Raw genomic sequence first — 12,201 nt, 5'->3', positions numbered from 1 at the left:
GCGCCAATAAAGATTACTGTTTGTTTGGCGCCATCTTGTGACAAACACTGGACAACCACGACAAGACACAGAGAGCTTACTGAGACTGAACTTGACAAAATAGAGCATGACAGCTACGAAGCCAACACACAAAAAAATACAGAATGGGCATTAAAACTTCTCAAAGACTGGCTAAAAGCGAAAAAATGGAGACAGACAAGTATGAAGCAGAGGATCTTAATAAGGTAATACGATCATTTTATGCATCTGTGCAAAGTTTCGCGGAGGGATAAAAATGTTAATTTAAAACAAATATGCCAATAAAATGTTTCAAATTCATATTCATGTCCAGTTTTTTTTCTCATGTGACAAGTAGCCGTGTAATAAGCGGGATAATGTAGAGTCAGCCGGTAGTTATCGGGAAATAAGCCCCTTCAGTGTGATACAAGACCCTCCGCTTCGCGTCGGGTCCTGATCACACTGTCGGGGCTTATTTCCCGATAACTACCGGCTGCCTCTACATTATCCCTTACGTAATGGGACCCAAGTGCAAGGTAACGGTGAACTCAAAACAGGGTTTATTAATAACAAAAAAACGCCCACGTGGGGGCAAAAAACAGGAAAAACAGGTAACAATGACCAAATGATTAACAAGACAAAACACTGGAATAGACTTACAAGACTTGACTTAACCTGGCTATGACAACTCTCAAGTACAATAAACGTAGCAAACAAACCAAAACCATCCAGCACAGGACAAAACACACTGGGGCCTTAAATAGAGAAAACTAAACAAGATAATGAGGAAAGGTCAGGTGAGGGGAGTTAAACAATAATGAATAATTACAACTTTTTATTTTCGCATTAGTTTTAAAGTCATCCTGTATAACATGTACAGGCCACTATGATGACATTAAAATGTTTATTTTTGCATCATAAAGTAATATTTTTTTTAAGTCAAAGTTTTGTCAAAGGGTGAGGTTTTGTGTTTGCATTTGGTTAATAAGTTATTCATGAAAGCTGCGCTGTACATAAAGGAGTAAAAGAAAAAAATGACAAAGCAATGTAACAAACACAGGAATTCACAGAGTGATGAAATGCATAAAGGGTGTGTTTAGTGGAGAAAGTGAGAGACACAAGAGATCAGACATTATTGTTTCCTGTTCAAATACATCTCTTGAGTTTCTAAAGTGACGGTTCAGTCTAGTGCTCACATAAATAAACACCCACTCTGATGACTACAGGAGTTTTTTGATTCCACTTATTATCACTCTTGGATACTGGGAGAAACCAATGTTAATGTTTTAGACGTAAAAACCTTACACTGTTTTACGGTGTGACTGTTTATCATGATTAACATGTACTAAAAGTAGGGTAAGGATTTGGTTCAGGGTTATAATAATAATAATAATATCTTTATTTTGTATGGCGCCTTTAAAACTCATTTCTCAAAGCGCTTAACATAAGTAAAAAGTTAGATATATAAAATAGACATGGTGATAAAAAAAAACACATAATAATAAAACAATGGAAGTAAAGAATTAAAAGGAAGAATAAATAAAAGTAAAATAATAAAACAATTAAAAGTAACCCTTAGAAGCCATAAAATAAACATTTAAGATACAATCATAAAAAACAACAAGAAACACTATATCACCCAAATGCTTCCTTAAAATAATGAGTTTTAAGTGATGTTTTAAACCTTTTCAGGGAAGCTGCATTTCTGATCTCAGAAGGCAAAGAGTTCCATAACTTTGGGGCAACTGATGAAAACGCCCTATCACCCATTGTTCTTAAGCGTGTAACCGGAACAATTAAAAGACCAGCATCAGCCGAGCGAAGATCACGTGCCGGGATGTAGTGTTTTAAAAGCTCAGAGAAATATTGAGGAGCAAGGCCATTTAGTGCCTTGTAAGTCAACATCAGAATTTTAAAATCAACACGGAATTTGACAGGGAGCCAATGCAGGGTCTCTAAAATGGGTGTTATATGATCTCTTTGCCTTGTCCTCGTCAGAATATGCGCTGAAGAGTTTTGAACCCACTGTAGTCTATTAGTCTAGGTTAGTTGCATGCTGTAAATATATATATAGTTAACTGTTATTATTAATTACATGTAACGTCATACAAAGACATGTGTAAAATAAAGTGATACCAAGTACCATTCTCATCAGGGTTCAAGGTGGAGGAAAACACAGAAGGTGATGGTGTATAGCTATGTGTTTACCAGCCAAACTGGTTTGATGTCGTATACTCGCTGTAAAAAAAATGTCAACTGAGGTTGCCAAAACTTAAAGGGGTAGTTCACCCAAAAATTAAAATTCTGTCATTTTCTCAAATGTGTAACCAAACCAATCATGAGCCCAATTCACTTCCATAGTAGGATAAAGAGTACTGTGGAATTGAATGGGGCTTCTGGTGGGTTTGGTAAGAAAGAAGTCCTTTGTGTTCACCAGAACAACTATCAGAAATGTATATAGGTTTGTAACAACATAAGATTGAGTTAATGATTACAGACTTTTTATTTTTTGGTAAACTATCCCTTTAAAAGGTTTTAGCCATTGCAGGATTTTAGTGTTAATACTTTATTTTATGGTAATATCAAACACTGATATACTGCTTTATGCCGTTATCTACTAAGGTAGATATAATGCACATTATAATACACAGTAAAACTATCATAATACAGGTGGTAAAACATACAGCCACATGATAAATCAAAGTTCATCACCTTTTGTGGCCTTTCCATAGAACTTTGTCACAGTAGAGAGATACAGGGTCATACACAAAAATAAAAAACTACAATTCTGAAAATATAAACTCAACAACATAAGATAAGATGATGTTACTTAAAACACCCGGCTCAGTTTCATTTTAGGTTTCGTCACCACTGAAATTGCAAAAATAGGTACACACTATGTAGTATAATACATAAAATTCACTTACTGTAAGGTTAGGGATAGATTTGGAAATGTGAAAAGGCATTAAGGAAATTCAGGGAACATTCTTTTCACTGCAATATTTCATGCATTTAATATATAATGCAAGTATATGACTTGCGTTTTTAACTTACAAATAGCATAAATGTGTTTGTATGTTATTTACAGTATACAAACAAACAGATTTTAACTTTAGCATTTTCACACTATTTTACCATTAAAATGATGATTGTGTAGAATGAAAAACAAAAAACTATAAAATGTGGTGTGTTTGCAGTAGGGATGCATCGAATCCAAAATTTTTAGGTTCGGCCGAATCCCGAATCCACCGTTTAAGATTCGTCCGAATCCGAAACCGAATCCTACTCGCATCCTTATTCCAAAACAGTAAAACACAATAATGAAGTAAAAAACGTCCACAGCAGTGTATTTTTCATTTTATGTAATTTTAACTGTACATTATGCCATGATGACAAGTTGGAAAAACTATTTTGACAATAACCATAAGCCTATGCATAATGAAAGTGATGCGTTGCGACACGCTCTTTTTTCCAATAAGCAAGCAGCTCCGCGCTGAAAACAATATTTAAAGCTCTACTGTGTACTTTATTGAGTTAATTCTTAACAAAAACCCATGTTTTCTTTCAAAAGTATGTGCTCATTCATGTGTAATTACTTCCCACCCACTAATGAAAGTATTCTCGTAAGTGTAGAATCTGCTATTTAAAATGCATACCGTCGAAGCGCTCTCTGGCTGAATCCATGTTGTGCCTCCATCTTTGAAATACATTCGCCGACGAGGGACATTCCTGAAATTCAAGCTCCGCCTTTCGCGCTTTCACTCTACACTCACGCTGGCTGCTGGCTGAAGCCTTCGGAGGTTGCATGTGTAGGCGGTATACGTCATCAAGACAGACTTATTTCAGAATATTAACAATTATAAAGCTGACAATTATTCTTAGTTAATTGTAAATTGATGTAATATGCGTATGACTTGCGAATGTAATGCTCAGTTGATTTAAATAAACCAGGCTTGATGACGACCTGCGTAGCTGAATCCTTCGGATTTTACAACAACCGCACACCGTGATGAACCTGCGATCTAATGCTTTGATTTGAAAGCCTGTTGAAGACATATTCTCGAGGACATTAAAACAAATCGCCAAGGAAGCGAAACGGGGATTTTAAACGACAACGTGACAGGAAAAACATCAAGACCAAAGTCACTATTGGAGTTAGTTTTCCAAGATGGGGCTCAAGGGACACTGAAGTTGCACTTTCTATATTCTCCACAGGTAATTCAGCATATTCGTTTACATCTATACAGTCCATGTTGTAAACTTGAAGTTTTATAGTTCCTTGGCTAACTTTAGCATGATTATGCATAACACTTGTTAGTGTAAACATGCAAGTGGTTTAATGTGTTCAAACAGACACACGCCGTCTCTCCGCCCATTTATGTAATCTGAGGTACTGAGATAAATGTTTTTCATCTTTTCTGACCTCTAGCACAAACACACGGTGACAGCGCTATTTTTAGCCTTTCATTGATAAAAGCGTCTGATCTGCGCGTCTTTCGTTTCATTTTACAAGCGTGTGAAAGTTGCGTGATCTTTTTTCACCAATATGAGAGAAAGCTCTTACATATACACGGACATGTAACGTTTACTTAAAACATAAGCATTGTACTCTGACATAATGTCTGACATAATACTCTGATAAAAGCGTCTGATCTGCGCGTATTTCGTTTCATTTTACAAGCGTGTGAAAGTTGCGCGATCTTTTTTCACCAATATGAGAGAAAGCTCTTACATATACACGGACATGTAACGTTTACTTAAAACATAAGCATTGTACTTTGACATAATATTAATTTGCGTCCATTTAAACCCGTCATGGTTGCTTTTTGTATGTGATTTTAAGCGGACATATCATGACAATCAGACTTTTTTCATGTTAAACATAAATCTGTGTGCTTTGATGGATCACAGGCAAAGGACATTGCAAATTGTTCATTTTTTCTCATTGCTTTTGCTTTGTAGCTCCTGGAAGCCATGTTAACCTTGGCATGACACGGCCGGGCCACCGTACGAGTTAAAACGCGTTCCGAATGGGGGGGGCTAGAAAGTATTATTCAGTTGCTTGTCATATAGACTTTCACCGCTAGATGGGAGTAGATCTTACACAGTGGAGCTTTAACTTTGAGTGAGAATCTCCGCTCGTCAATGTCAGTTTTCACACGGCCGTCCAATTACAGTGGAGGAGGGGCGGGACATTACCACAGCAACCAACCGGCTCACAGCTGAAGCATCACAGCTACCAAGCGCTCGGCTGAAAAACAGCTGGCATTTGGCGTCCTCAAGGCGTTTTTAGCCGTGTTTAAAAGTTTTGGTGTGTCCAGCCCCTAAGGCTCATCGAAAGAAAAAGCTCATCTTCACGTCAGCACCCGATGTGTGTAATCAACGGCCGCGTGACGTCGATCAGCGTAGCGCAAGCATAGGGTCCTGTTCGGTGGGAAAAAAATCTAGGATTCGGCCGAACCCGAACCCCGTCAAAAAGCCCAGTATTCGGCCGAATCCGAATCCTGGATTCGGTGCATCCCTAGTTTGCAGTGTGATTACCATAGTTAAATTACAGAAGATTTGTTCAGGATCGTATGGTTTTTGGTTGATTCACACTGCCATTGTTTCTGCCTCTTGATCACACAAATGCTTTCCGTGAATGTTACAGCAATGTTATTACTGTAGGTCCTCTTTCCAAGAGCGATCCCTGAACACTTATGGGATGTGTTTGTGTTTATACAGAAGCCTTGGCAACTTTACGGAAATTTTCTGGGACCAAAGTGCTGTGTGAATGAGGTTTTAGATGTTTTTGTTAGGCTGAACGAAAACGTACCGCTTAAATGTCACGTTCTTTCTGATCCCATTTTTTAAACCCTATGTAATGTTGCTATAATAGCATTCAATGATAAAGCTCAAAGTTCACTGCCAGGCGATATATTTTCTTTAACAGAATTCGCCTTTCAAAGCCAACAGCGAACGGCCGGTTTGGACTACAGCCCTCTACTTCCTGCTTTAATGACGTCACTAGAACAGTTTTTTGACTAAACTCCGCCCACAAGAATACGTCAGTCGTCAACTAAGCAAACAGCAAGCTAAGCTGCTATCGAATCACAACACACTAAACAAACTACACAATCAGAACTCTTTACATATTTCTGAAGGAGGAACTTCATAGAACAAGGAAGACATCAGCCTGTTTTGACTTTTGAGGACAGTGAAAACAGCGCTATACAGATAAATAAATTGTGTGAAAAATACCACGTTTTTTACATGTGAAACCTGAACACATGTTATATTGCACACCGTTAACACAATCAAGCTTCGGTAACACTTTATTTTACGACCCGCAAAGTACCGCATAATTAAACCGAATTTACAGCGTACCTATTTGTAACAACAGAGTACCTCTACAGTACGTACTTGTAGTAATAAGGGAACAATATTTTAAGTTTGGGGTAATAAGGGGGTAAGAATATATGGAAAATTATTCTCCTCCAAGTATTTCATAACTACAGGGTACCTATTGTAATATTACGTGGTATGTATGACTTACGTCTATGGGTAATATGGTGTATGTGTAATATGTTTTTTTTTATATTTGCTACTTACCTGATGAAGTGTTTTGTATAGCCTACAGTTGATGTCTACAAGCCACCTCGGCAAATAAAATATAACACACAATAAAAATAATAGCAACTTGTACCTCTTTGATCTGTATATGTATATATGAGTTACCAGGTAACTCTCATATTTGCGGGCTGTAAATTAAAGTGGGGCTTATTCCCCGCTTGTTCTGTGTATGTACCAAGTAACTCTTATATTTGCGGGCTGTAAATTAAAGTGGGGCTTATTCCCCGATTGTTCTGTGTATGTACCAGATAACTCTCATATTTGCGGGCTGTAAACTAAAGTGGTGCTTTGTTCACCTCAAATGCTATAGGGTAAATACCATAAACATACAGAATATTGTTATTTTTATTTTAAAACAACTTATTTCAAAAACAACTTTATAACACTACAATTAAGCCAACACTTAATGTTTATTATCACATAACTTTTATTTAAAATAAAAAGTCATGACAATTTTTCATTGTTTTTGCGGCTTGGCTTCCTCTGTTGGTGTTCTTGTCCACTCGGGTGATGAGTTGATGTCGTCTCACAAATGCTGTTCTGCATTACATATAAAAAACATAAATGAAAGCCTTCAGTAAATGTTTCTTCACTGTGCCTTGACAGAAACAGAGTTTTCTGAGCCAGTATACGTTAATAAATTTAGGCTAACTTATGTGCTAGCTAACCTGCTACCGTTAGCTGGCAACTTTCGTGAAAAAACATTGTTTGAAATGCGTGAGTCATGTATTAACAAAACCAGTCACCTTATCCAGCATGCGGAACCTGCTAACATCACTCGCAGCCGTACTCCACAGTGTAGAACGTTTTTAAAACCTCTTAAAGAAATTTCACCTCAGGATCGCGTTCCAGCAAACCTCCTGCAGACGGCCGCGCGTTCTACACCGGCGCAGTACGCATGTAGTCATCTTTTGATTTAGCGTGAGCTGATATCTGCTGTTGTTTCATTCTGGTTTGCCATTGCATAAATTATATTTGGCTAAAATACTTGTGTTTACAGTAAATAAATTGCAAAGCACCACTTCAAATATGTCCGCAAATGTAGGAGTTTCCTGGTAAATAGGGAATAAGTTGCTATTTTTATTGTGTTTACCTTAAAAAAAGATAACCACATTAAATCAGCTGGACTTTTGTTATTAAAAGCAAGTATTATAGGCTACTAAAATAAAAGTGATGTGCTGTTATATTTATTTGCCGATGTGGCTCGTAGACATTGACTGTATACAACATTCAGTAGTCAATATGAAAAATTCACAATAAAAAATAAATAAAACATAATTTCCCCATAGACTTGACTAAGTCATACATACCACGTAATATTACAATAGGTACCCTGTTGTTATAAAATACTTAGAGTATAAATAATTTATAATTCTTCATATTCTTACCCCCTTATTACCCCAAACTTAAAATATTATTCCCTTAGACCTACAAGTACGTACTGTAGAGGTACCCTGTTGTTACAAATAGGTACGCTGTAAATTCGGTTTAATTACGCGGTACTTTGCGGGTCTTTAAATAAAGTGTTACCAAGCTTCAAAAACACAGAAAGAACTTTAAGACTTTAAGTCTTTCTTTGTTCTTCCGAACCCAAAAAGGGTTTTCTGGTTGGAGAGGAGATGGTGGCCTCCTCTTTAAACTTTAAAAGAACCCAAATAAGTCCACTTGACTCATGGCGTATATTTAACGGTCCTCTAGGTGTTAGGAACTACACAACACGGGGAATCCCAGAGCAGAGGGTTTTTAATAGTATGTATATAAGATAACACTCAATGTCTTCAGATGAAATGTAAAATGTATACGAGAAAAACACTCAATGACTTCAGATATAATGCAAAATGTATAAGAGAAAAACACTCTGTGTCCATGTGAAAAGGTGCGGGGAACTGGAAACACTGGAGAGGTGAAACACAGTGATATCCTCTCGTTGGGCTCGGGTGTGGGAAAACTCCACAGGACTGCAAAACATCCACAATAGTCCGTCAACATAGACGAGTTCCTGGCGGGGCACAGAGAGAGAGAGAGAAGCGGTCAGAGTCTTCAGCAGCACGCGCGCTGGACAGCGCACTGCGACAGTCAGGGTGAAGAGCAGAATTACGCGCTAGAGCGCACTGCGGCTGTCAGCGTCTTCAGCAGAATTACGCGCACATGAGCGCACTGCGGCTGGACAGCGTAAGGTGTAGATTTCGCTAGGAGTATCCTCTGACCGAGAGTATCCGAAGACTTGACAGATGCCACACCAATCGAGAGAGACTGACAGCAGGGCGGGGAATCTAACGGGGCAAAGGCAGCAGAGAGCACGGTGAAAATATACTTGAATAAACTTAGACACAACAAGAACTGGACTCGACAAGAACTAGACAGAGCTAGCGGGCAGGAACACACAAAGACGAACTTGCCAAGAACAAAGGAAACGAGGGGAATTTAAATCAAACCGGATTGGACAATAATAAGAATCAGGTGCGGGACGCCGGTGAGAGAAGTCAGAGGTAATGAGATCACCAGGTGGAGGACGCGCACGTGTGGAACTGTCAAAACAAAAACACAACACATAGTGAAACAAAGACAAAGCAGCCAATAAGACCGAAATCATGACACTAGGCATACAAAACTAAACTATAAACCAGAAAGTCTTGACCTATTCCTTTCTTTGCACTCATTCTCTGTGTCTAAACTGTTGTTTAGTCAGTTTTAGGATGTTTGCTTTAATATAACTCAAACAACAGCAATATCTACAACAAAAAGGTAGAAGAGTAAAGGTCATCAGGACTCTCAAAATACAGAAATTAAAATAAATATTGAACACATTACCATTTTTCTCAGTTAATATATTTCTGAAAGTGCCACGTACCAGATGTTTTTAAAAACCCATGCAATCCCATTTAATACTTTATACAAAGCCCTTGTTGGTAATGAAAGCATTAAGACACCTTCTGCATGGAGAAAGTTGTTTGCATTGCTCAAGTGTGATTTTAACCCTTTCATTCTTCTACACAAACTCTTTTCTATTCCCCTCTTTCCATAGCTTTTCAATTGGATTCAAGTTAGATTATTGTCTGGGCTGTTCTAGCAGCTTTATTTAGTTTCCCTGAAACCAATTGAGAGTTTCCCTGGCTGTGTGTTTTCCCATTATGAGATGTTTCGTAACGTTAAGTGACGTTATTTATTGAACTTATTTGAGACCTTTACAAGCTTGAAGCGTTTTCTGCTGGTTACTCACCATCCACTCCCATAATAACCAGAAAACCCCACACAACACTTTTAAAAAAAAGTCTCCATTTGGGTTTTGAAGTAGGCTACAAAAAAATTGGGGGGTTTGAAGACATGTGGGTGGGTAAATAATTTTGTAATTTGGGGTAAACTATCCATTTAATACACTTTTGGTTTTGTGGTTTGTTACCTATAGTAAAGGTAATGCAGGTGAATATCTGCAAGATATTCTGTCTGAATCCTCAGGGGTTCTTCTGATAACAGATGCTTTTATTACACTTACTGCTTATCTAATAAGCAACTAATTTAATACTTCCAGCTATATCCTACAGGAGTATAAATATGTTTGTTGCTTGTTAAGGGGAGACAGAAGCGATATTATAATATTAACTAATGGTAGGATTATCCACATATTAATAAGCTCATTACAGGATACAATTTAAATACAATGTTCGTACTTGTTTTAAAATCTTTTAATGGCTTGGCATCAAAGTATCTGTCTGATCTGATCAATCTTTATGTCCCTTCTGCCAACCATTTGCCTCTTGCTGTTCACGAGTAAAGTTAATGAGCAGAGCCTTTGCAGTGGTGGCACCGAAGCTCTGGAATATTTCGCATTTTTATATTTAAAAAGTGCCAAATATTTTCTGCTTTTAAACTTATTTTATCATCTGGCATTTGATGCTTTGTGAGAGCTGTTTTCTTTTATTGTTTTATTGTGTCTTGATGTCTTTCTTCTCTGTGGTGTTGTATGTGGTAATACCTTGATGAACACTTGTTGTTTTTAAAAAGTGCTTTATAAATAAACTTTGACTTTGATTCAACTTTATTTTTAGTGTTTTATAGTTCTCTTTTTTGTGATAAGGTTATCCTGAAAATAGGCAGCATAATATTAAGTAATATTTAACATGTAAGTAATATTTGTCATGTGTCAGTAAATGCTGTGGCAACACTATGCCAGTATATATTAAACTGTCCAGTTTCCTTATAGACATGTCATTGTTATTTCATTTCTTTCAAAATCAATGCAAATTGAATGTTGCTGCAATATCCTCATTTTTATCAGACAAAATGCGTCACCAGCCCATTTTTATGACATTTTGTGGCTATTACACCAATGATGCAACAGCCATACTGTAATAAACTCATTATTATAAAGCAGTGAATGAAGATCATTTAAAGTTTGGTGACTTTTTATTGAGTTGTAAATGCTTTTGTTGCTTTGACTGTATTTTATTGACAGTACTGTAGATGCTTTTAACTTTTGTCTTTATATATCTATATTCAGGACAATACCAGTTTTAGTGTGATGTAATATTATTTTCACAGTAACTAACTCTGTCAAATCGTTTTTTGTCTGTTAATAGTTATAGTTTAGAGTAAACAGGAGCCTAAACACTGCATTTTACATACAAATAACATGTTAACTAGAAATCTGGAAGTAATGTTGGCTGTGGTTTTGAGGATATATTCAAGTAAAGTTAGTTAGCTGTTGTGCTATATATTGAAAAGTCATATGCAAACAAGCATGAGATATTCAATTTCTTTTAGTTGAAAATAGTTTTTGGTTAAAAGTGTAAGATGTACTCTGACTTATATAAAAGTCTCAACATAACTCTTCAAACTATTTTCTTTATTTGAGTGCAGTCAGAGAAACTGACATTTCCATCATGTATATTAATGCAACAAAAGCAGGGGAACATTATTACAATAACAGATATACAGTAAACTCTTTCATGTTTAAGCAGTCTTTCTGCTCCAGATCTCTGTGTTTTAAAATGAAATGTTCAGAGAAAGTATCTACATTACTGAGGATCAATCAGTGCAAAATAATATGTAGAGGTAAACATGTCATTATGCACTTATTTTAAGACCACAATACTGTTATGCAAAGACAGAAAGTGAAGATGTAAATGTTCTTTATAAGCTTTGAAGACCAATACACACAGCTGTGAGCTTCTAGGTCAATATGCTGCCATCTGCAGGCCAGCGACCTGGAAATGAGCCTACTGGAACCCGTCAATCCTTAGGCTATGCTATCATCTCCCTATAACAACCTTGTGAGGCAATCTACAAGAACCATTTATAAGGGAGTGACCCACTGACCAAACTTGTATACATAAGTAGTTACATAAGTAATTCAAATATATATTTTTTTACGTTTATATAGAAAGGACCACAAGAATATATTACATTCATTTCATGGTAATATTATTTTTAAATCACATTACTGTGTAAGTAATTACTGTGCAATATCCAGACAATGACAATATAAATCGCATTGATTTAAATGTATAATAAAATGGTAATAACTGCAGTGAATGTGTACCTACTGAAATTATAATTGTGAAGTATGGTGGTTTCCAAAATGCAATTTACATT

Source organism: Paramisgurnus dabryanus, chromosome 3 (assembly GCF_030506205.2).
Source record: "Paramisgurnus dabryanus chromosome 3, PD_genome_1.1, whole genome shotgun sequence".
Classification (NCBI taxonomy): domain Eukaryota; kingdom Metazoa; phylum Chordata; class Actinopteri; order Cypriniformes; family Cobitidae; genus Paramisgurnus; species Paramisgurnus dabryanus.
This window is presented reverse-complemented; position numbering follows the sequence as displayed.